A 27,576-nucleotide genomic window follows, 5' to 3' on the forward strand; every position below is an offset into this window, starting at 1 on the left:
ACCCATAATCACACACAACAACATGCCCACACTCACCCACAATCACACACAACAACATGCCCACACTCACCCACAATCACACACAACAACATGCCCACACTCACCCACAATCACACACAACAACATGCCCACACTCACCCACAATCACACACAACAACATGCCCACACTCACCCACAATCACACACAACAACATGCCCACACTCACCCATAATCACACACAACAACATGCCCACACTCACCCACTATCACACACAACAACATGCCCACACTCACCCACTATCACACACAACAACATGCCCACACTCACCCACAATCACACACAACAACATGCCCACACTCACCCACAATCACAAACTACAACATGCCCCCACTCACCCACAATCACACACAACAACATGCCCACACTCACCCACAATCACACACAACAACATGCCTACACTCACCCACAATCACACACAACAACATGCCCACACTCATCCACAATCACACACAACCACATGCCCACACTCACCCACAATCACACACAACAACATGCCCACACGCACTCACAATCACACACAACCACATGCCCACACTCACCCACAATCACACACAACAACATGCCCACACGCACCCACAATCACACACAACAACATGCCCACACTCACCCACAATCACACACAACAACATGCCCACACTCACCCACAATCACACACAACAACATGCCCACACTCACCCACAATCACACACAACAACATGCCCACACTCACCCACAATCACACACAACAACATGCCCACACTCACCCACACGCACCCATAATCACACACAACAACATGCCCACACTCACCCACAATCACACACAATAACATGCCCACACTCACCCACAATCACACACAACAACATGCCTACACTCACCCACAATCACACACAACAACATGCCTACACTCGCCCACAACCACACAGAACAACATACCCACACTCGCCCACAATCACACACAACAACATGCCCACACTCGCCCATAATTACACACAGCAACATGCCCACACTTGCCCACAATAGCACACAACAACATGTCCACACTTGCCCACAATAGCACACAAAAACACAAAATAGCCCTCTGCCTTCCAAAACAATGCTGTGCCCATGCGCCAGTCAGAACCAGGAAACCCCAACCCACCAACAGGCGCACAACTACAGCCAGCCAGCAAGTTGGAAACCCCAGAGCCCCCCAGCTTTTGACAAGTAGCCGTCACCTCCATTCAAGCACCATACTCTCCGAGATTTTCCACATACGGCCTCCAAACTCTGTCAAATATATCTGGTCTTTGTTTGACTTTCTAATATATAGCGTCTAGTGGGAAGTAACTAGATAGATAACTGTCCTCCAGTTTGTTATTAAGGGTGAATATGAGGCTTTCCAATGTATTGCAGCAAATGAAACTGCCTATTACCCAAATGAAACTGCCTATTTCTCAGGCCCAGAATCTAGATTATGCATATAATTATCAGATAAGGATAGAAACCACTCTAAAGTTTCCAAAACTGTCAAAATATTGTCTGTGAGTATAACAGAACTGATATTGCAGGTGAAAACCTGAGGAAAAACCAACCCAGAAGTACTGTTTTTCCTGAAAGCTCTCTGTTCCATAGCCTGCCTTCGCTCCATGCGTCCACATGTTGTGAACAGTGTTTAGACATAGTTTCAGGCTTTTATTTTGAAAAATGAACGCGAAAGATCACATCGCACCATTGTATGGCTGGGTGCCAGCAGCGTTTTGCATGCACAACAGCTTGGAGTAGACATTTTCTCTCTCTCTCCTATTGAAAAAGCTACAGTCCGGTTGAAAAACTATCGATTATATAGTGTAAAAACAACCTGAGGATTGATTATAAAAAATGTTTGACATGTTTCTACGAACTTTATGGATACTATTTGGAATTTTCTTCTGCTTGGTCATGACCGCTCGAGCCTGTGGATTTCTGAACATAACGCGCCAACCAAATGGAGGTATTTTGGATATAAAAATAATCTTTATGGAACGAAAGGAACATTTATTGTGTGACTGGGAGTCTTGTGAGTGAAAACATCTGAAGATCATCAAAGGTAAACGATTCATTTGATTGCTTTTCTGACTTTTGTGACCAATCTACTTGGCTCCTAGCTGTTTGTAATATTTTGTCTGCTGAGAGAGATGTCCTTACATAAACGCTTGGTATGCTTTTGCCGAAAAGCCTTTTTGAAATCTGACACGCCAGGTGGATTAACAACAAGCTAAGCTGTGTTTTGCTATATTGCACTTGTGATTTCATGAAAATTAAGTATTTTTAGTCATTTAATTTGAATTTGGCGCTCTGCAATTCAGCGGATGTTGATAAAAATGATCCCACTAACGGGATGGGTGCATCAAGAAGTTAAACTGTTAAGGTGCGTGAATGAGGACCCAAAAGCGAATTAACGTAAACAGAGCTTCTTTAATAACAAAACAAACATAGGCTCAGATGGACCGGCAGATTCCGACAGGACAGGACAAGGTTGCAGCAAACATGACAATAGTCTGGTTCCGGCATGAATAACACTAACAAGAATCCGACAAAGACAGAAACAAAACAGAGAGAGATATAGAGGACTAATCAGAGGGAAAAAGGGAACAGGTGGGAAAAGGGGTGACGAGGTAGTTAGGAGGAGACAAGGAACAGCTGGGGGAAAGAGGGGGAGAAAAGGTAACCTAATAACGACCAGCAGAGGGAGACAGGGTGAAGGGAAAGGACAGAAACAAGACACAACATGACAATACATGACAGTACCCCCCCACTCACCGAGCGCCTCCTGGCGCACTCGAGGAGGAAACCTGGCGGCAACGGAGGAAATCATCGATCAGCGCACGGTCCAGCACGTCCCGAGAGGGAACCCAACTCCTCTCCTCAGGACCGTACCCCTCCCAATCTACTAGGTACTGATGACCACGGCCCCGAGGACGCATGTCCAAAATCCTACGGACCCTGTAGATGGGTGCGCCCTCGACAAGGATGGGGGGGGGGGGGGGGAGACGAGCGGGGGCGCGAAGAACGGGCTTGACACAGGAGACATGGAAGACCGGGTGGACGCGACGAAGATATCGCGGAAGAAGAAGTCGAACTGCGACAGGATTAATGATCCGAGAAATACGGAACGGACCAATGAACCGCGGGGTCAACTTGCGAGAAGCGGTCTTAAGGGGAAGGTTCTGAGTGGAGAGCCAAACTCTCTGACCGCGACAATATCTAGGACTCTTAGTTCTACGCTTATTAGCAGCCCTCACAGTCTGCGCCCTATAACGGCAAAGTGCAGACCTGACCCTCTTCCAGGTGCGCTCGCAACGTTGGACAAAAGCCTGAGCGGAGGGGACGCTGGACTCGGCGAACTGAGATGAGAACAGCGGAGGCTGGTACCCGAGGCTACTCTGAAAAGGAGATAGCCCGGTCGCAGACGAAGGAAGCGAGTTGTGGGCGTATTCTGCCCAGGGGAGCTGTTCTGACCAAGACGCAGGGTTGCGAAAAGAAAGACTGCGTAAGATGCGACCAATAGTCTGATTGGCCCGTTCTGCTTGACCGTTAGACTGGGGGTGAAAGCCGGAAGAGAGACTGACGGAAGCCCCAATCAAACGGCAAAACTCCCTCCAAAATTGAGACGTGAATTGCGGACCTCTGTCCGAAACGACGTCTGACGGAAGGCCATGAATTCTGAAAACATTCTCGATGATGATTTGTGCCGTCTCTTTAGCAGAAGGAAGTTTAGCAAGGGGAATAAAATGAGCCGCCTTAGAGAACCTGTCGACAACCGTAAGAATAACAGTCTTCCCCGCTGACGAAGGCAGTCCGGTGACAAAATCTAAGGCGATGTGAGACCACGGTCGAGAGGGAATGGGAAGCGGCCTGAGACGGCCGGCAGGAGGGGAGTTACCGGACTTAGTCTGCGCGCAGACCGAACAAGCAGCCACGAAGCGACGCGTGTCATGCTCCCGGGTGGGCCACCAAAAGCGCTGGCGAATGGAAGCAAGCGTACCCCGAACGCCAAGGTGGCCGACTAACTTGGCAGAGTGAGCCCACTGAAGAACGGCCAGACGAGTAGGAACGGGAACGAAAAGAAGGTTCCTGGGACAAGCGCGCGGCGACGGAGTTTGAGTGAGTGCTTGCTTTACCTGCCTCTCAATTCCCCAGACAGTCAACCCGACAACACGCCCCTCAGGGAGAATCCCCTCGGGGTCAGTGGAGGCTACTGAAGAACTGAAGAGACGAGATAAAGCATCAGGCTTGGTGTTCTTAGAGCCCGGACGATAAGAAATCACGAACTCAAAACGAGCGAAAAACAGCGCCCACCGCGCCTGACGCGCATTAAGTCGTTTGGCAGAACGGATGTACTCAAGGTTCCTATGGTCAGTCCAAACGACAAAAGGAACGGTCGCCCCCTCCAACCACTGTCGCCATTCGCCTAGGGCTAAGCGGATGGCGAGCAGTTCGCGGTTTCCCACATCATAGTTACGTTCCGACGGCGACAGGCGATGAGAAAAATACGCGCAAGGGTGGACCTTGTCGTCAGAGAAGGAGCGCTGAGAAAGAATGGCTCCCACGCCCACCTCTGACGCGTCAACCTCGACAATGAACTGTCTAGAGACGTCAGGTGTAACAAGGATAGGTGCGGATGTAAAACGATTCTTGAGGAGATCAAAAGCTCCCTGGGCGGAAACGGACCACTTAAAGCACGTCTTGACAGAAGTAAGGGCTGTGAGAGGAGCTGCCACCTGACCGAAATTACGGATGAAACGACGATAGAAGTTCGCGAAGCCGAGAAAGCGCTGCAGCTCGACGCGTGACTTAGGGACGGGCCAATCAATGACAGCTTGGACCTTAGTGGGATCCATCTTAATGCCTTCAGCGGAAATAACAGAACCGAGAAATGTGACGGAGGAGGCATGAAAAGAGCACTTCTCAGCCTTCACAAAAAGACAATTCTCTAAAAGGCGCTGGAGGACACGTCGAACGTGCTGAACATGAATCTGGAGTGACGGTGAAAAAATCAGGATATCGTCAAGGTAAACGAAAACAAAGATGTTCAGCATGTCTCTCAGGACATCATTGACTAATGCCTGAAAGACAGCTGGAGCGTTAGCGAGGCCGAAAGGAAGAACCCGGTATTCAAAGTGCCCTAACGGAGTGTTAAACGCCGTCTTCCACTCGTCCCCCTCCCTGATGCGCACGAGATGGTAAGCGTTACGAAGGTCCAACTTAGTGAAAAACCTGGCTCCCTGCAGGATCTCGAAGGCTGAAGACATAAGAGGAAGCGGATAACGATTCTTCACTGTTATGTCATTCAGCCCTCGATAATCTATGCAGGGGCGCAGGGACCCGTCCTTCTTCTTAACAAAAAAAAACCCTGCTCCGGCAGGAGAGGAGGAGGGGACTATGGTACCGGCGGCAAGAGCTACAGACAAATAATCTTCGAGAGCCTTACGTTCGGGAGCCGACAGAGAGTATAGTCTACCCCGGGGGGGAGTGGTTCCCGGAAGGAGATCAATACTACAATCATACGACCGGTGTGGAGGAAGAGAGGTGGCCCTGGACCGACTGAACACCGTGCGCAGATCGTGATATTCCTCCGGCACCCCTGTCAAATCACCAGGCTCCTCCTGTGAAGAAGAGACAGAGGAAACAGGAGGGATAGCAGACATTAAACATTTCACATGACAAGAGACGTTCCAGGAGAGGATAGAATTACTAGACCAATTAATAGAAGGATTATGACAAACTAGCCAGGGATGGCCCAAAACAACAGGTGTAAAAGGTGAACGAAAAATTAAAAAAGAAATGGTTTCGCTATGATTACCAGAAACAGTGAGGGTTAAAGGTAGCGTCTCACGCTGAATCCTGGGGAGAGGACTACCATCCAAGGCGAACAAGGCCGTGGACTCCCTTAACTGTCTGAGAGGAATGTCATGTTCCCGAGCCCAGGTCTCGTCCATAAAACAGCCCTCCGCCCCAGAGTCTATTAAGGCACTGCAGGAAGCTGACGAACCGGTCCAGCGTAGATGGACCGACAAGGTAGTGCAGGATCTTGAAGGAGAGACAGGAGTAGTAGCGCTCACCAGTAGCCCTCCGCTTACTGATGAGCTCTGGCTTTTACTGGACATGAAGTGACAAAATGACCAGCAGAACCGCAATAGAGACAGAGGCGGTTGGTGATTCTCCGTTCCCTCTCCTTAGTCGAGATGCGGATACCTCCCAGCTGCATAGGCTCAGCACCCGAGCCGGCAGAGGAAGATGGTAGTGATGCGGAGAGGGGGGCAACGGAGAACGCGAGCTCCTTTCCACGAGCTCGGTGACGAAGATCAACCCGTCGCTCAATGCGAATAGCGAGTTCAATCAAGGAATCCACGCTGGAAGGAACCTCCCGGGAGAGAATCTCATCCTTTACCTCTGCGCGGAGACCCTCCAGAAAACGAGCGAGCAAAGCCGGCTCGTTCCAGCCACTGGAGGCAGCAAGAGTGCGAAACTCAATAGAGTAGTCTGTTATGGATCGATTACCTTGACATAGGGAAGACAGGGCCCTGGAAGCCTCCTCCCCAAAAACAGATCGATCAAAAACCCGTATCATCTCCTCCTTAAAGTCCTGATACTGGTTAGTACACTCAGCCCTTGCCTCCCAGATTGCCGTGCCCCACTCACGAGCCCGTCCAGTAAGGAGAGATATGACGTAGGCGACACGAGCAGTGCTCCTGGAGTAAGTGTTGGGCTGGAGAGAAAACACAATATCACACTGGGTGAGGAACGAGCGGCATTCAGTGGGCTCCCCAGAGTAACACGGCGGGTTATTGATTCTGGGCTCCGGAGATTCGAAAGCCCTGGAAGTGGCCGGTGGATCGAGGCGGAGATGGTGAACCTGTTCTGTGAGGTTGGAGACTTGGGTGGCCAGGGTCTCAACGGCATGTCGAGCAGCAGACAATTCCTGCTCGTGTCTGCCTAGCATCGCTCCCTGGATCTCGACGGCTGAGTGGAGAGGATCCGAAGTCGCTGGGTCCATTCTTGGTCGGATTCTTCTGTTAAGGTGCGTGAATGAGGACCCAAAAGCGAATTAACGTAAACAGAGCTTCTTTAATAACAAAACAAACGTAGGCTCAGATGGACCGGCAGATTCCGACAGGACAGGACAAGGTTGCAGCAAACATGACAATAGTCTGGTTCCGGCATGAATAACACTAACAAGAATCCGACAAAGACAGAAACAAAACAGAGAGAGATATAGAGGACTAATCAGAGGGAAAAAGGGAACAGGTGGGAAAAGGGGTGACGAGGTAGTTAGGAGGAGACAAGGAACAGCTGGGGGAAAGAGGGGGAGAAAAGGTAACCTAATAACGACCAGCAGAGGGAGACAGGGTGAAGGGAAAGGACAGAAACAAGACACAACATGACAATACATGACATTAAACAGTCTATTTGACTCTTGAGGTCTTTCCTGTCCAAATAAAGTTGGAGAGCAGGCCATTTATTGTATTTAAAAAGTTGGATGGAATTGAAACTGACAAGGCCTGGAATAAGGATATCAGCATTGGTAATATATTCATTTTGATTATGTTGATCCTACATAACATAGAAATAGGGAGAGATCTCCATCTCTGAACATCAGAGTCAAGCCTATCTATTAAAGGACAGTGATTCATTGTATATGCCTCCTCCAGATTGCATGGTATCAGTACACCCAGGTATTGCATATGTGTCTTTGTCCATTTCCACTTCAATGTACTTCCTAACGTTGAAAAGTCGTAATTAGAAAGGATAAGTAAGGATAAGCAACATAGGCTTTAGTAATTTGGGAAGAAAGTGTCTGTAACTTTCCACTGGGAGTACATCATTACCAGGAGATTTCCAGTTTTGTACATCATTGATGGCCTCCAACAGTTTACCTGGGGTAATGTTTCTATCATATACATTTTCTCTGCTTCACGTATAATTCCTAAAATGGCCTCATTAAGGAAATAGTTTATATCATCCTTTGAATGTTTTCAGATTGATACATTGTGATGAAAGGTTTTAAAGACTATTTCAGAAGTATCCATTGTTATGCTACCATCTGGGGTTCGAATGCTATGGATGATATGTTCTTCTTCCTTACTTTACCAAGCAAGCATTTTCCCTGCACTTTCACCTTGCTCAACATATTGGTGCTTGGATTTCATGGCAGCAATCTCTGCATACCGGGTGTTTATTGTGCCATATTCAAGCTTCAAAGTGTTCAACTGTTGAAGGATGTCAACCTTTCTATCTAAACTGTGTGGATTTTCTGTTCTAGTATTTCTAACCACAGGTTTTCAATAGGGTTCAAGTCTGGAGATTAAGATTGGATTTTCTAGTCAATTAACAATTTATTTGTGGATATTGATAGTTGGGCTTATTGACTTGCTGGAAGATCCATAATTTTGCGGCCAAGTTTCAGCCTCCTAGCAGAGGCAAACAGGTTTATGGCTAAACTGTCCTGGTACTGGGCAAAGTACCACAGGACCAGAGGAAGCAGAATAGCCCCATAACATCAAAAATACTACACCATATCTTATAGGGGGTATGGAGTTATTTTTCTTATGTAACTTTCTTTGACTCCAAACCTGCCACTAGTGGGCGTGTCCAAAGAGCTCTATTTTCATGTCATCCAACGAATGTAAATGTTTGCTAAATGGCATTGGCACTTGAATTGGAACTGGTGCTATGATCAGACGACATAAAAATAAAGCTCTTTGGCCGCGCACTCCAGTGGTGTTTTTGGCATCGAAATAAGAATGCATAAGCAGAAAAGAACCCCATACCATACCCATACAAATGGTTTTGCAATGGCCCTCTCAGTCTCCGGACTTAAACCCCATTGAAAACCTGTGGTTTGAATTGAAGAAGGCAGTCCATAAGCACAGACAAAGGATATCAAGGATCTGAAAAAATTATGTATGGAGGAATGGTCTAAGATCCCTCCTAATGTGTTCCCCAATGTCATAAACCATTTTATAAAAAGGCCCAGTGCCGTTATTGAAGTATTGAAAGGTATTTAAAACAGGGGTGCCAATCGTTTTGACCCCTATCTTCTTTAGAAAAAAATATTACTTGTTAAACTAAATCTTTTCTCTGAGCAATCTTATAAGTACAAAATAATAATTTCCCAATTGTTTTAGCATACAATATAGCTCAGTATTTGTTACATTTATTTTTTTGTATTTTTTCCTGACTGTACATTAACTTTTGAGAGAATTGAAAAAAAATATGTAACAGTTTTATGGGTGAGAGCCTTATTTGTGAATGTTCTGTTCTATGTGGCTCCATAGTGTGTCAAAGTCATGCATTGTGACCTTCCTCCAGAGGCCTGTGAAACACATCCTGTATCAATTAGAACACTGGGGAGTCTGACTAGATGTGGAGAGGAGACCTAGAGAACACACAGCTCCACTGCGTTGACGATCCACAACAACGTCTGGAGCAACAGCACACCACGGACCAACTGACTGACTAGCTGGGTAGCTGGCTGGGGCCCCAAGGTGGACAAGGATTTACTCCTTGTTCCAATTTGCAAGGGGGATTACTTATTTTTCATTATTCCACATTTATATATATATATTATTGGGCTCTCCATTCATTTTTTAAAGCACCTGAAGGAAAACCAGATCAAGCAAACTGCATAAATACTGTCAGACGGAATAGATGATGACAGCGGGTCAAGTTGCGAGTGAGTCACGTCTCTCGGCTCCTGGAAGAAAGTGATTACCGTAACACGACGCTGACAATCTCGCCCAAGATAATCCTATTTCTCACATGGAGCTCAAATTGTATTATGTCACTATGTTTTTTGCATATTGTATCAAAAACTGGATACAGATATGCACACTATCAGGGAAATTAAGAACAAAAGGAAAAAACATAGCCCCGGGGTTGGCATTGAGGCATGTCGTTTTGTAGAGCTCTCTGGTTTCTGAGCAAAGATGGTTTCTGCGGTTGAGTAGAAAGAGACAGAGAGAGAGAGAGAGAGAGAGAGAGAGAGAGAGAGAGAGAGGGACAGAGAGAGAGAGAGAGTGAGACAGAGAGAGAGAGAGAGAGCGAGAGAGAGGGACAGAGAGAGAGAGAGAGGGACAGAGACAGAGAGAGAGAGAGAGAGAGAGAGAGAGAGAGAGAGAGAGAGAGAGAGAGAGAGAGAGAGGGTGAGGGAGGGAGGGAGGGAGGGAGAAAGAACGTGTGGCGTAAAGGCTTGCTCTCCACCCAGATGAACAGATGGCACCGCCTAAGTGCAGAGATTCATTTTATATCTCCATCCCATGTTGCCGCGCGGCAGACGTGGGCTTTCTCTTTTTTCAGATGTTATTTTACAGGATGATGGATACACACGATGCTTAAGCTAATGAGGAGTGGGTGTTTCTTTGTCTTTATTTCCTCCTCTCTCTCTCACTCTCCCGCTCACTCTGCCTCCCTCTCCCGCTGTCACATCACCTTCCCTTGCAGAGCTCATGCTAGCCATTCTCCCTCAAACCCACGCTTAGAGCTCAAACCTATACAGGCTTTTGGATATGCCCCACAATCTGAGTAGTCAGTGTTTACAGCTGGTGTTAAGACCTGGGTGGATTCCTGAAAACACAGTTGACTGGATGTAGTGAAGCACAGTGAAGATGATGCTCAAGTAAACACAGCATGTAAGACTTGAACACACTCTCAACAGTCCCTCTGTTACATCCCTTCAAAAGCTACATAAAACCTTGCTGTTCACCAGGAGAGATGGAAATGAGTGCTATGAACAGGAAGAGTCTGAATGGGGAGAGAAGCCAAGAAGGCCCAGCAGCCAATGAGGATGCTCCCACACACCAGGCAGGTAAACTTGTCGGGTCGTTAATGGCTGTTGTTTACTGAAGCCTCCCAATAGAGGAGACTAGCTGACCCATGTCTGCAGCCAGTGAGTGGTACAAATGGCAAACATCTCCTGGAGTCATTATTTATGCAGGAATGCCCTTGGGAGTCTTTGCACTTGTTTACACAGTCACGGCACAGTCCATTCATGACGGCTTCAAGTAAATGAGCCGCTATCCACCAATTTGTCCTGGATGACGAGGCTTTGAGACCCCGCTACCCAACGCCACTGGGGGAAGGAGGGGGGACGGCACGGAACACAACCCCTCTGTACTGTAAACAACCAACCTGAAACCAGGGACACAAAGACCCAAGGGTATGGGGAAGCTCTGTGGTGCTGACGGGAGCAGATCACAGTGTTTCTAGGATACTTGGATAAAGGGCGAAATCTCTGCCTTTGCTTAGTACTTGAAAATGTGTATGCATTAGATATGTCAATGCAAATGATACACAGAGAGAGGAATGATGGAGGGAATTCAATTTGGCACCTAAAGAATTCAAAGCAAACGACTCCTCCGTACAGTTCTCAGGTTCTCCCACAAAGCGGTCAGAAAGAAGATAAGCATAAGACATGGCTGAGAGGGAGGAAAAATGGGCTAATTTAACATGCTTCCCCCTAAACCACTCCAAACCTCCAGAGTTTAATTGCTGGGAGGCAACATTATCCCCTGCAACATTGTGTCTGTCTCTTGGCTGGGATTCAAATGGGTACCTGCTGTATCCACTCCCTACACAATACGGTGCCCACTGAGCCATATCATCCTCTCAGGCCCTCCTCTTCAGGAGAGGCACATTCAAAAAAACTCCTCTTCCCCATCTTTGTCATGGTGTTTATTTTGAATAAGAGAAATCAGTACCACCATGTACACCACAACACACCGGTGAGCCATAGAGAAGGTGACACAGAACAGGACTTAAACAAAGAGACTTTTGATTTGATGCTGAGAGATTTGAGGCTATTTTTCCATTCCTCCCCGCAACTCCCTGGAGTGGCCATATTTCTGCTTATGTTCAAATGTGAATCAGTCACATGGGCTGTTGGATTCCTGCTGAATCATCCTACGCTCCATCACCGAGCCAGCCCTGCGCTTCTCAAAGTAACTACTCTCTATGCAAGAAGAAAACAAACACAAACCCATGCCACGTCTCCTTCTGACACCACTTTCAAGTTCCCTTGAAAAGGAAAATGATGACTAGCTTTGAGGTGAGTGTGAAAAGATTCAACACATTTCCACCCAACTGCAGAAGCGGACTAATTTGAATGAGATCTATTGTATACGGCAGTGCAGTGATAGATTTTAGTTAAATCAAACATGCGTTCGTAATTCATAGTGAAGTAAACAAGTAACTCTGCTATTTGATGCTGAGAGTGAGACTGTCATTGAGTACACAGGACACAGCGAAAGACTAATTGCTGATAATATTGTCTTTTGGTAGAGTATACAATTTACTTCTTTTTTATCATTTATTTTTATTTTTATATTTTATTAACAATACAAAACATTCATATACAAATGACAACATCATACAAACATCAACTACATCCCCCCCCCATGTCCGGCACCCACATCACTTTCTGCCACATGAAGGTTTACTTCTAAGAGAACTTTATTCATATGAGGATAAGGAACCAGTATCCTACATGTTGGTGAAAGGAGCCTCGTTCTGTAGTATATGTCACAGATATCTACACAGGGTGGTAAATGTTCACATTTGTAACAGTCTTACCTGTCTCAGAGGTCAGTAGATCACTGTTCGCTGGTCTTGGGGCTAATAGTCATTGTCTAGTGCCGTGTAAGTCTTCAGTGGTGCTGCAAGCCTAAGCCAGTCTCAGCATCACTCTGTGTGAAGCAGCGTCTGCGAGACAAAGGACAGCAACATCTGCTATGAAACACCACAGTATGTACTGTATCAAACATCCCATTTATAGGTCTGTGTGGAACCATTCTGACACTGTGGCTCCTCCTCACACAGGGCTACAGTAGTTTCCCTGATACCACTTCATTTGTAATGTTGCTTCGCCAGGGGAGGTATGGCTAATGCTGCCTTAGCTTGAGGCTGTATTATAAGTGGCACACTTAGCATAAAATACAGTAGTGTTACTGAGTGAGAGGAGCTATTTTAAGCATCCACTTTTGTTGGCAAATATTAGTGGAATGAAACTAGTTTTGTCTATTAAACTGATATTCATAGGCTAGCCCTGTATTAAAGCGCAGGAGACTAACCATAGAAGCTATATGTCTACAGGGATAACCTTCTGTTTCATTGTTAGGGAAAATGCATTCAGAATGCAATCAAATAACAAGGGAGCACAGGCTGAACATGAAAGGCTACATGAAGGAACACAAGCTCCTTCTAGAGGTCACATACACATAACAATGATACACTGCTGACAAGGGGAAAATATGAGGACTTTTGAAGCACTGTGGAAATGTATGAAGAAACGGATGTAAGGGTCATTTTACAGAGCAATACCATTAACACTGCTGCCCTTGTCTGTGCTGAAACAGACACGCACGCACACGAGCACACACGCACACACACACTCTTTTACTCTCTCTATTACACACACACGCATGCACACACACACACGTGCACACACAGACACACACTTTTACTCTCTTTATCACACACACACACACACACACACACACACACACACACACACACACACACACACACACACACACACACACACACACCTCCCCACAAAACAGCATTTGTCTCTCTTCATTCCTTCTCTTTTATCCTCTGAGTAGGAGAAGTGGACATTTTAACTGCGTCTGCCAGGAGATGTCTTCCTTTCACCTTGACGGCCATATAATGAACTTTCTCATTTTGAGCTGAGCTGAGCTGAGCTTACACAGTCAGTCAGCTATTTTCTCTGAGACCTTTTCTTTCGTCTTCTGTCATATCCCTCTGTGGTTTTGTCAGGGTGATCTCCAGAGTGAACTTGTGCCTTTATATTAAAGAGATGGGAGACATTTGTGTTGGGTATTCAAGCATCCACTTCATTTAAGGTCCCAATATAACATAAAGTAGGGAGGGTACTGATACGATTGTCTTTTTTAAAATGCGGCCAAATGTTAACTAAGTATTTAAGTCTAGGTATTCTATAATAACCAGAAGGAAAAATGGCAAAGAACATTTGTTTGTTTTTGATTCCAATTATGTAACAAGATACTATAACAGTATGGATGTACTTCCTGTATCAATACATACAGTGTACTCTGGAAGGTGACATTTACCAGGCATCATGGACACACGCACGCACGCACACACACACACACGCACGCACGCACGCACACACACACACACACACACACAAACCATTGCACACATTTGCACACACGGTGGGCTGGCAGGGTGCGTTCATAGACAGCTGGTGAAGACAGGGTGTGCTCTGGCTGCTAGAAGGAGCTGATTCAGGTGACATCTGTGCCTCCTGTTGCAGTGCAATAGTAGAAACACTAAAAGTGAATTACAACATTAATGACAGTGCTCTGCAAGCTGTCGTTCCACATTACACATCCATTATTCCTTGCATGGCTACTCAGAGGAATCGTTAAGGAATAGCCCCCCAAAAAACGCCTCTCTCTCTCTCTCTCTCTCTCTCTCTCTCGCCATCAATATATCTATCATTCATCATTCACACACCTCCCAATTTCCCACTTTTAAAGGCCCTATACAGCCATTTCATATCAATTTCTGTGCAATCTTGGTAAAATCTCATATGTGAGTAGCGCAGATGATTGGCCAGTAGTACAACAACATGTATGTGATAGTGGAGTGGAATGCTTGTTCCGTCTGCCTGAGGGGACAGGCTGAGAGGAAGACTGGCTGGATGCACACAACCATGATGGCAGGCACCCGGCCGCCTGATAGGCATCACATAGACATCTCCCAGCTGTCACCCTTCACCACACTTTCAATAACTTCAAATCCCCCTAAAACTCATAGAATAGAGGCGCAGTCGATCACTCATAGCTCCCTTCACTCTTCCCTGCTCTACAGGGAAATAACAGCAGAAAGAGAGAAACAGTCAGGATCCCATCCTCTCCTCTCCAACAGAAAAGCACCAGGCACCCTCCCCCTAAGGACATGGGGAGAACAAGGCTTTCATCATTTGGGTTAAGAAACAACAACCAAGATTGGTAACACTTTACATTAAGTTGCCCCCGTCGCGATATAGAGTAAGTACACAGTTATAACTGAAGTAACAACATAGTAGCTCCATAGGTGTTGCTATGTAATTACATAGTAATAAGGTTGTATCGCGACCAGTTATAGCCTATTATTAATACAAAGACCACATGGAAACTTGGAGTAATCTATATATGGTTGGTTAGATGAGGACATCTAGAAGGCTGCTATATATATACTGAACAAAAATATAAACACAACATGCGACAATTTCAAAGACTGAGTTACAGTTCATATAATCTATAGATTTCACATGACTGGGCAGGGGCGCAGCCATGGATGGCCCTGGGAGCGCATAGGCCCACCCACTGGGGAGCCAGGCCCAGGCAAACAGAATAATTTCCCCCCCCACAAAACGGCATTATTACAGACAGAAATACTCCTCAGTTTCATCAGCTGTCCAGGTGGCTGGTATCAGACGATCCCGCAGGTGAAGAAGCCAGATGTGGAGGTCCTGGGCTGGCACAGTTACATGTGGTCTGCGGTTGTGAGGCCAGTTGAACGTACTGCCAAATTCTCTTAAACCCCATTGGAGGCGGCTTATGGAAGAGAAATTAACATTAAATTCTCTGGCAACAGCTCTGGTGGACATTCCTGCAGTCAGCATGTCAATTGCACTCCACCTTAAAACTTGAGACATCTGTGGCATTGTGTTGTGTGACAAAAATTCACATTTTAGAGTGGCCTTTTATTGTCCCCATCACAAGGTGCACCTGTGTAATGATCATGCTGTTTAATCAGCTTCTTGATATGCCACACCTGTCAGGTAGATGGATTATCTTGGCAAAGGAGAAATGCTCACTAACAGGGATATAAACAAATTTGTGCACACAATTTGAGAGATATAAGTGTCGTGTCTTTGGCATCATTGAAGTGAAGAATGTTATTTTATCAAATCTATTCTCTGTAATTATTATTACGTGATTAAACTAATCATGTAAATTTAATTAACTAGGAAGTCAGGGCACCAAGGAAAATCTTCAGATTACAAAGTTATAATTTTCCTAATATTACTCTTTAGATAGTTTAATATCTGATCAATTAGTCTTCTAATTAATGAATTATTCTTAACCTCACATTAGTCTCATTCCAAACGTCGATATCTGTTGGTTATCTGCACAAACCCAGTTTTTACTATGAATCATCCATTCATCAATTGTCTTAATCATTTATTTACTAACTATCTAAATAATCACAGAAATGCATAAGCAAACAAACAGTAGATATGGATACAAGGAAATGATAGGGGAGGTTCCCTAGTGGGCTAAGCCGATATGACGGCTTGGGGGACAAAGGGAAGTGGGTGTGGACTGAGAAGGGAGGGAAAGACAAAAGAGTCACTACACAGTTAATTATATTAATTTAAATGCTTGTCCTTTGCACATGAACGCTCACTCATTCGGGAATAATTGCAATCAGTATATATTTACGCTCAGTGTGTCATCGTGATCTCTGTTGGAATCGTCTGTCTTTCTGTTGGAAAGTTCATCCAAGCGTCTCACTGCTTCGCTGGAGTCTTTCGTGGTTAGAATGGAAACTTCAGGGCCTCCCGGGTGGGAGTGCTAGCTGTGCCACCAGAGACTCTGGGTTCGCGCCCAAGCTCTGTCGCAGCCAGCCACGACCGGGAGGTCCGTGGGGTGATGCACAATTGGCCTAGCGTCGTCCAGGTTAGATAGGGTTTGGCCGGTAGGGATATCCTTGTCTCAACGCTCACCAGCGACTCCTGTGGCGGGCTGGGCGCAGTGCACGCTCACCAGGTCACCAGGTGCACGGTGTTTCCTCCAACACATTGGTGCGGCTGGCTTCCGGGTTGGATGTGCACTGTGTTAAGAAGCAGTGCGGCTTGGTTGGGTTGTGTTTTGGAGGATGCATGGCTTTCGATCTTCGTCTCTCCTGACCCCTTACGGGAGTTGTAGCGATGAGACAAGATAGTAGCTACTAACAATTGGATACCATGAAATTGGAGAGAAAAGGGGGTAAAATTCAAGGAAAAAAAGAAAAAAAAGAATGGAAACTTCAGCGATTCAGAAATGTTCTTATAGAATAGATGTTTCGGCGGTTGTGGTCTTCACATTTCAGGTTGACATAATTTCTAGCTGCAGACTAGTAATTAGAATCTAATGTCGGGATCGATAGTCTCAGAGTTTATCAATTTCCCGCCGTGTAGCCAATGCTCCATGTGGTATGGTTAGGAGTTCAACAACCATTACAACCTTACCTTATACTGAGGTTTTTGTGGTCTCTACTCAACCTTCGCCCCCTTAGCTGACCGAGGTACACGTGGTCTGAAGAGGATTTCTTCAGGTGGGGGTTTTATTCGTAACAGTAGAAAAGGGCTGTCCCATAAGCCAGATCATGTCTGTGCTCATGGGGACGGGCCAATGACTTAGTTCAACTTTAAAGGGTATACAATTCTCTCACATTAACATCATTACATAGTTTCACAAATAGTTTCATCTTTACTCATTCATTTTATACAATAATTAGACGCAAACCTCATAATGGAGGCACCTGTATAAACAGAGTTATGGTAATGTGGCTGTATTGTCTTTCATGAGGTCACAAACATGAAACAAAACGGACCGGGTCGTAGCTGGCTTCTCATTGGCTTCTCACCATTTACACATTCTCCAAAACATGGACATTGTTCACTTCTCAAGTTCTGTGATGTAGAAGAAGTTCCTTGCTCTACTGTCATACTCTCTCTATATATATACTGCATGGCCAGGAGGAGAGAGTCTCCTCCAGGAATTTATAACCTGAGATAACAGAACCTGGGTATAGAAGGGAGAGAGAGGGGGATGCCATGCTCTATACCCAGAAAGGGCCACGTTATGACACAAGCTTTTTGCACGTATGAAAAATGTCTGGGATCTTTTATTTCAGCTCATGAAACATGGGCCACTACTTTACATGTTGCATTTAAATTCAACGAATCACCACTCCACATCGGCTTTTAAATAGCTTTCATTCGAATGATAGTTTAACCTTCAAATCCATGAATTCATGTGAGGCCAGAGACGTTTTATGGGAGGAGAGACCAATTTTATTCTAGCCAGCCGTGGTCTGAAAATGACAGCCGCATTCTAAGTTCCACTATGGACTGGCGTGTATGACAAAAATACTTGTACTAAACCAAAGATATGATCCGTATCAAGCAATCGATTTTGGGAGAACGTGATGACTATAAACCATAATACTCACATCACCAATCTGAGGTAAAATGAAGTGTATGTCCTGTAATTGTTGTGTGGTGAAAACATTTGTCTGTGTAATGTAGTAGGCCTAACACGTTCTATCCACCAGTTTACAGTAAAATAACTGTCGGTAACACTTCCTCTGTGTATAATGTATGTATATCCTAGCACACCCATAGTGCATGTATCCATAACAGGTAATAGATACTCAATTAAACCATTCGACAAATACAGTAAGATTTTCTTCACCTGAAGCTCTTCGATATTCTTCTTAAATTGTGCAAAAAGAGACTTAGCGTAATATAATATAATTCATAAGGTCAAAATAATTCAATATTTTGATATAGGATGATAGTAAATGAAGCACACAGATTTTTACAACAATGACATCTATTTATCATTACTTTAACCATGGAGGGAGTTTAAAAATAGACAATTGAAACAGGCGCCCTAGACTATAGCTTCAACTTCATCTGCAAAGGTTGTTGCAATGTAACTACAAAGTAATTCAACATTTCACTTCACTTTACATTAAGTTGCTTGCTCCTGGGTAAGCACGTTGTAAATACATGTATACCCCTTGTAACAACAGTGTAATTACAGAATTGGTTGTTAAAGATTGTAACGGCTGAACGGCTCATGACGAGAGTTGTGTACCTCCGATCAAGTTTAATTGTGATTTTTAATCAACATTTGTGTCATATTGGCTTAGATGTGATTTATTGTGAGTACAGTGAAAGGGTTATACCTAATGTTCTCCTATCTCCTGTCTCCTAATTTCTCTTAGTTAGCCTGTTGTCTGCAAAGGTTGCTACATTGTAACTACATATTAATTATAAAGGTTATACGCTACTGGGTTTCACTTTTCATGAAGTTGCTTGCTCCTGGTTAAGTACATGATAGTCAAACAACATTTCTCAAATGCTTCATAAACAACGAGTGTAGACTGACACATAATAATAAAAGTAACAATAAATACACAATGAGTAACAACTTGGCTATATACACGGGGTACCAGTGCCGAGTCGATGTTCAGGGGTACGAGGTAGAAACAGTATGTACATATAACTAGGAATAAAATGACAGATAATAAACAGTGGCAGCAGCGTATGTGATGAGACATAACAGTTAGTGCAAAAAGAGTCAATGCAGATAGTCCGGGTAGCTATCTGGTTAACTGCTTAACTAACTATTTAGCAGTCTTATGGAAGCCGATTCTAGATTTAATTTGGGATTGGAGATGCTTAATGTGAGTCTGGAAGGAGAGTTTACAGTCTAACCAGACACCTAGGTATTTGTAATTGTCCACAGTTTCTAAGTCAGAACCATCCAGAGTAGTGATGCTGGACGGGCGGGCAGCTGCTGGCAGCGATCGGTTGAAGAGCATGCATTTAATTTTACTTGCATTTAAGAGCAGTTGGAGGCCACAGAAGGATAGTTGTATGGCATTGAAGCTCATCTGGAGGTAAGATAACACAGTGTCCAAAGAATGGCCATAAGTATACAGAATGGTGTCGTCTGCATAGAGGTGGATCAGAGACTCACCAGCAGCAAGAGCGACATCATTGATATATACAGAGAAAAGAGTCGGCCCAAGAATTTAACCCTGTGGCACCCCATAGAGACTGCCAGAGGTCCGGACAATAGGCCCTCAGATTTGACACACTGAACTTTGTCTGAGAAGTAGTTGGTGAACCAGGTGAGGCAGTCATTTGAGAAACCAAGGCTGTTGAGTCTGCCGATGAGAATGTGGTGATTGACAGAGTCGAAAGCCTTGGCCAGGTCGATGAATACGGCTGCACAGTATTGTCTCTTATCGATGGCGGTTATGATATCGTTTAGGACCTTGAGTATGGCTGAGGTGCACCCATGACCAGCTCGGAAACCAGAATGCATAGTGGAGAAGGTACGGTGGGATTCGAAATGGTCGGTGATCTGTTTGTTGGCTTTCGAAGACCTTAGAAAGGCAGGGTAGGGTAGATATAGGTCTGCAACAGTTTAGGTCTAGAGTGTCTCCCCCTTTGAAGAGGGGGATGACCATGGCAGATTTCCAATCTTTGGGGATCTCAGACGAAACGAAAGTGAGGTTGAACAGGCTATTAATGGGCCTGCAACAATAATAAGATAATTTTAGAAAGAGAGGGTCCAGATTGTCTAGCCCAGCTGATTTGTAGGGGTTCAGATATTGCAACTCCTTCAGAACATCAGCTATCTGGATTTGGGTGAAGGAGAAATGGGGGAGGTTTGGGCAATTTGCTGTTGTGGGTGTCGGGCTGTTGACCCTATAAATATATGGATGAGCGATGGCTGTGCGGCATAGGCAAGATGCAGTAGATGGTATAGAATACAGTATATACATAGGTGTTGAGTTATAAATATGTAAACATTATTAAAGTGGCATTATTTAAAGTGACTAGTGATACCTTTGTTAAGTCCATTTATCAAAGTGGCCAGAGATTTGAGTCTGTATGTTGGCAGCAGCCTCTCTATGTTAGTGATGGCTGTTTAACAGTCCGATGGCCTTGAGATAGAAGCTGTTTTTCAGTCTCTCGGTCCCAGCTTTGATGCACCTGTACTAATCTCACCTTCTGGATGATAGTGGGGTGAACAGGCAGTGGCTCGGGTGGTTGTTGTCCTTGATGATCTTTTTGGCCTTCCTGTGACATCAGGTGCTGTAGGTGTCCTGGAGGGCAGGAAGTTTGCCCCAATGATGCGTTGTGCAGACCGCACGACCCTCTGGAGAGCCTTGTGGTTGAGTGCGGTGAAGTTGCCATACCAGGGAGTGATAGAGTCTGTCCGGATGCTCTCGATTGTGCATCTGTAAAATAAGTGAGTGGCATAGTTGACAAGCCAAATTTCCTCAGCCTCCTGAGGTTGAATAAGCTCTATTGCTCCTTCTTCACCATGCTATCTGTGTGGGAGGACCATTTCAGTTTGCCGGTGATGTATACACCCGAGGAACTTAAAACTTTCCACCTTCTCCACTACTGTCCCGTTGATGTAGATGGGGGTTTGACCCCTCTGCTGTTTCCTGAAGTCCACGATCATCTCCTTTGTTTTGTTGACGTTGAGTGAGATGTTATTTTCCTGACACCACACTCCGAGGGCCCTCACCTCCTCCCTGTAGGCCGTAATGAAGCCTACCACTCTAGTGTCATCTACAAACTTGATGATTGAGTTGGAAGCGTGCATGGCCACGCAGTCATGGGTGAAAAGGGAGTTCAGGAGTGGGCTGAGAACGCACCCTCGTGGGGCCCCATTGTGGAGGATGGAGATGCTGTTTCCTACCTTCACCAACCCCCGGGTGGCCCGTCAGAAAGTCCAGGACCCAGTTGCACAGGGCGGGGTTGAGACCCGGGGTCTTTAGCTTAATGACGAGTTTGGAGGGTACTATGGTGTTAAATAGCTGTAGTCAATGAACAGCATTCTTACATAGGTATTCCTCTTGTCCAGATGAGATAGGGCAGTGTGCAGTGTGATGGAGTTTGCATTGTCAGTGGATCTATTGGGGCGGTAAGCAAATTTAAGTGCGTCTAGGGTATCAGGTAGGGTGGAGGTGATATGATCCTTGACTAGACTCTCAAAGCACTTCATGATGACAGAAGTGAGTGCAACGGGGCGATAATCATTTAGTTCAGTTACATTAGCTTTCTTGGGAACAGGAACAATGGTGGCCATCTTGAAGCATGTGGGGACAGCAGACTGGGATAGGGATAGATTGAATATGTCAGATAACACACCAGCCAGCTGGTCTGCGCATGCTCTGAGGACGCGGTTAGGGATGCCGTCTGGGTCGGCAGCCTTGCGAGGGTTAACACGTTTAAATGTTTCACTCACATTGGATATGGAGAAGGAGAACCCACAGGCTGTGTCAGTAGCACTGTAAGATTAAGACGGTTTGACAGCAGTACCCAACTACTATAAATCTGTTCTCTCGTATCCTCAAAGCGAGCAAAGAAGTTATTTAATTTGTCTGGGAGCAAGACGTTAATGTCCCCGACGGGGCTGGTTTTCTTTTTGTAATCTGTGATTGACTGTAGACCCTGCCACATACGTCTTGTGTTTGAGCCGTTGAATTGCGACTCTACTTTGTCTCTATACAGAGGAAATAGCTGCATTGTTTGTATTTCGTCATGTTTCCAGTCACCTTGCCATGATTAAAAGCGGTGGTCCGCGTTTTCAGTTTTGCGCGAATGCGCAATCCACGGTTTCTGGTTAGGAAAGGTTTTACTAGTCACAGTGGGTAAGACATCTCCGATGAACTTTCTAATAAACTCGCTCACCGAGTCAGCGTATACATCAATGTTATCCCAGTCCACGTGATCGAAGCAATCTTGAAGCGTGGAATCCGATTGGTCAGACTAGGATAGACGTTGGATAGACCTGTGCATGGGCGTTTCCTATTTTAGTTTATGTCTATAGGCTGGGAGCAACAAAATGGAGTCATGGTCAGATTTGCTGAAGGCAGGGCGGGGGAGGGCTTTGTATGCATTGTGGAAGTTAGAGTAGCAATGACAGGATGTACCTTGTTACAATTGTTGTTACCAGGTCCTAGCCTATTTATCAACCCTGGTATTCCATGTAGATTCAATGATACCTTGTACACCTTGTAGTTAGTAACAAGTAACAAGGTCAGATTTTGGTTAGAGTTATTAACGTGGTAATTCAAAGATGACTTTAAAATGTGCAATTACAAAACATTACTTAAATAGTGGAACAAGGAAATAATAATAGAAAATAAAATAACATCCATTATTGCACATGTGGAATAAACTTCAGCAAGTGGCTGTGTAATTACACATTCCTTGTTCCAAATGTTTAATAACTGAAAGCGCTACAAACTTATTACCATGTAATTACATAGTAACGCCTATGTAACTCCTGCAGTATTACTACAGTTATTACTCTGTAGTTGCCTAGCAGTAGGGGCAACTTAATGTACAATTCATTTAAGACGGTTTGACAGCAGTACCCAACTACTATAAATCTGCTCTATCGTATAGGATCAATGGTAATCTGTAAACTCTCTGTGTGGTTGATTATTGGGAATAAAGGGCCTGATGATTAGACAGAGGCGAGCGTCAGGAGCATTTGAGGCTGAGTTAACCTACACTTTTCCTTCAGGATACGCCGCCGCCGTGTAATTTGGAATTCTGCCACCTAGAATGGAATAACCATTCATTGCCGAGCCGAAGCATCTCTCCTGAGAACACAAACAGATCCTCAACATATTCAAGAGCAGCTTTTTGTCTTGACTGTGATTTCTTCATTCAGGAGAGTGCCACACAAAATGTGTCGTACTTGAAGTGTTTTACAATTACTAGGCGATTATATCAGCCAGCATTAGCATATTAAAAGGAAGACAGTACTTGAAGACACAGATAATGATGGAGTGTTGAAAATCATTTCCTACTCATTATTAACGTCAGACATTGAATACTGGGAGGAAAAGGGGGCTATAAATACCCATAAACCTTTATTGTGTAAATAATCACAATTAGGCAGAAGTAAGATCAGACTGTCTGTGTTGAAGGAAGCTAATTAAAAACGGGGAGATAGCTGGTGAACAAGGCTTTGTGTGGGAGATTGGAGCTCTGCAACCATCTATAGGAGGAAATTATTGTTAGCATTTTCCTCTCATCCAAACAGAGAAAATAATGTGTTAAGCTCTAAAACCAACCCCCAAAACCAACCCAACCCTTGTTTCAAGTGTGGGGTTTCTCTGTTTGATATCATATTTCATTCAACAAACGTAGACTTGTCGGTGCACTACATTAATGTTGAAAAGGTCTGTGCAGAATAAACATTGCCTTTCAGAAAGTAGTCACACCCCTTGACTTTTTCCACATTTAGTTGTGTTAAATTGAGATGCTGTTTCACTGATCTACACATGAAACCCCATAATGTCAAAGTGAAATTTTGTTTGTAAAACATTTTCAAATTTATAAAAAAATGAAAAGCAGAAATGTCTTAAGTCATTAAGTATTTAACCCCTTTCTTATAGCAAGCCTAAATAAGTTCAGGAGTAAAAATGTGCTTAACAAGTCACATAATAAGTTGCACGGACTCATGCTGTGTTTAATAATAGTGGTAAACAGGATTTTTGAATGGCTACCCCATCTCTGCACCCGACACATACAATTATCTGCAAGGTCCCTCAATCGAGTAGTGAATTTCAAGCACAGATTCAACCACAGTGACTCATAAGGAAAGGCAACTTCTGGCATAGAAATCCATTTTTTGTCCTGACTACAAAGCGTTATGTTTGGGCAAATCCAACACAACACATCACGGAGTACCACTCCTTATATTTTCAAGCATGGTGGTGGCTGGATCAAGTTATTGGTAAGCTTGTCATCGGCAAGGAGTAGGGAGTTTTTGAGGATAAAAACAAAGGGAATAAAGCTAAGCACAGGCAAAATCCTAAAATCCTAGAGGAAAACCTGGTTCAGACTTCTTTCCAACACACAGTGGGAGACAAATTCAGCTTTCAGCAGCAGGACAATAACCTAAAACACAAAGCCAAATCTATACTGGAGATGCTTACAAAGACATCATTGAATGTTCCTTAGTGGTCTAGTTACCGTTTTCACTTAAATTGTCTGCAAATCTTTGGGAAGACTTTCAAATGTCTTTCTAGCAACTTGACAGAGGTTGAATATTTTTTTTAATAATAAAGGGCAAATATTGTACAATCCAGATGTGCAAAGCTCTTAGAGACTTACCCAGAAAGACTCACAGCTGTAATCGCTGGCAAAGACGTTTCTAACATGTATTGTCTCAGGCGGTGAATACTTATCTAATCAAGATATATTACTATTTTATCTATCATTCATTTTTAATAAATGTACTATTTCTCTTCCACTTTGACACTAAAGAGTATTTTGTGTAGATCGTTGACCAGAAATGACAATGCAATACATTTAATTAAATACACATCAAAATGTGGAAAAAGTCAAGGGGTGTGAATACTTTCTGAAGTCATTGTATGTCATGAGAAATGGTAGCATCAAACGAGTTAATATGAATGATTTAAATCATTGCAGTATGCTTTCCAGTGTCCAAATTTGTCAATTTATTAGACAAAAGATCGTTTCACCAGAACACATATTCGAGTTGCGTTCACGCACATATTTCCTATATTCCTCATGCAGCTTCAATGCACTTGGCAGTAGTATGGTCTGTATGATCAATAAAAAGTCAAGCGCTAAAAGCAAACATTGTGTACTAGTCAAGAACCAAACACCTCTAATATACTGTTTGATCCAGCAAAGTACTCTTAGTGCAACACTTCAACCACGGCCCACTTCTCTGTCTCATTTAGCTGGTGATTATGGCTTTCAATGACATCAAGTAGAGAAAAATTACACATAGATACATCTAATGTTGATGACTGTCATCGACAATACCATATCAACTCTACTGTTCAACATCCACAACAGGTACAGTATATCCTCCGCTCCATTTTCCTCTCCCATTATTCCTTGTTAATAAAGACAGGTCTTTTTTCTCTCTCTCTGTCCTAAAGAGCTGCATATCTCCCTGCCTTACCGACCTGGGTGAATTTGTGCTCCTAATCAGCTAGGCAGTCTTGTTTCTTCAGTAAGAGGCAGGCGACACGCTTCCCTTCCCCCTTAATTCCCTGCTCTCGGCAGACAGACAGACAGACAGGCAGGCTCTTATTAACATGCACGCCCAGGTAAAGAGTTCCCTCCAACACAGCCCCCACTGCCCACCAGGTCTGCACACCATTATCCCCGCTATTCAATAGCTGGCCGTCTCAATGCACATCTGTCGAGCCGCCGCATTCCTGCACCTTAATTAGCTTTACAACTTCTCCCCACTTCTGGACGGAAATGAATGATAAAGCTGCCGTGGCCGGGGAGAGATAGAGAGGGATGGGAAGGAGGGAGAGGGAGGGATAGAGAGAGGGAAAGATGGAGAGAGGGGGAGAGAAAGCAAGAGCGAGAGAGAGAGCGAGAGAGACGATAGCTGAATGCTGAGGTGGGAAACTAGGAGGACTGGAGTGGGAAGCCGAGCCAGTCTCCAGTCTCTCTCTACATTAATTCCCCTCAGGTCCAGGGCTCAGCCTCGGCACCAGGAAACCCTTTCCTGTCCCCCCACTGTAGTCTCTCCACCCCGAGGATACAGCCCTGTGTGTGCCTGCCTTGTCTTATCAGGCTCCCTCTCACATCGATCCCCTTTTCAGTTCTCCTTCACAGAGGGCTTCAAAGCTAACTCTGACTCCTTTCTGAATGCCCTCCCTCTCCTTCTCTCCCTGGGTAGAGGTGTTTCCAGAGGGAGTTTGTGGCATGGCTAATGTTGATCTGGCGTGACTCGGTGTCGCCTAATCGCCAAGCCTTTTGTTTGCTGCTGAAATTACTTAAAAGTAGGGAGAAAAGAAAAGCCACCCAATTAATACAACATTTCCCCCAGAAGTCAATGTGGGAGTGTGTTTAAATGCACGGAGTAATGCTAATTATAATCCTGCATAGTATTTATGCTCTGTCCCTGTCATTACTACATCCTGTAATCCTCTGTCCCTTGTTTTCTGGAATGTGTTGATGAGCCTTATGCCAGTTGCCAAATATATTAAGCTCATCTCATATTCCTAAAGGCCCTAGCAACTATCTCATGCACAAACAATATGAAATTAACTGCTGTTACTATGGTGATGCGCATGGAACAATATCGTAATCAGCGTTGCTATCAACAATGGGAGTTTCAATCCAGAAGGGGCAAGGGTTGGGGAGAAAAAAATACGCTATTTTAGTACAACTGCTATTATACATGCACATCCATTAAGGCAACGCGCTGTATATATAACCTTCTGCATGCTCCCTTCCTTTCAACTGCCTCCAGTATTAGATATACTCATCTCCCATGTGTTAAGATTCCTCACACTCCATCCATCCCTCCATCCATCCAGCAATTATGCCCCCCACCACCAAAAACCATCAAAACAGTAATTCCACTTCTTCTCTGGCAAGCGTTCCCATTTCCTCCAATGAAAGGCCTGAATTATCCCCTTATCTCCATGGCCATTACACAGTGTGTATGAGAGTGAAAACAATGGGCCTGTGTGATGAGATCATGGCACTTCATTTCTCTGGGGCAGATCTTCTAGAAACAAAAGGGATCCCCTGGCATGGAGGATGAGAATGGTACATGGGCCTGTGGATTTCGCGGTCACTGAGTACAGGGCTGTAGGGCTAGTCATCCTCTGTAATAAGAGGAGCGAGGAGAGGAGGATAGAGAGAGGGTCCCATGGTTTAGGGGATCGGCTGAGGAGCTT

At 44.7% G+C, this 27,576-nt stretch overlaps 1 protein-coding gene across 4 annotated transcripts in view; it reads right to left on the reverse strand.

Moving 5' to 3' along the window:
* Positions 1-27,576, reverse strand: part of LOC110485195 (RNA binding protein fox-1 homolog 3) — a 396,106-nt gene that overhangs the window by 303,199 nt on the left and 65,331 nt on the right. For all 4 annotated transcript variants that reach the window (XM_036941309.2, XM_090196827.1, XM_036941305.2 and 1 more), the window contains exon 3: positions 12,610-12,738. The gene's annotated coding sequence lies outside the window, so the exon portion shown is untranslated. The remainder of the gene's footprint in view (positions 1-12,609; positions 12,739-27,576) is intronic.

This window comes from Oncorhynchus mykiss, chromosome 13 (assembly GCF_057628025.1).
Source record: "Oncorhynchus mykiss isolate SJ-2025 chromosome 13, ASM5762802v1, whole genome shotgun sequence".
Taxonomy (NCBI): Eukaryota; Metazoa; Chordata; class Actinopteri; order Salmoniformes; family Salmonidae; genus Oncorhynchus; species Oncorhynchus mykiss.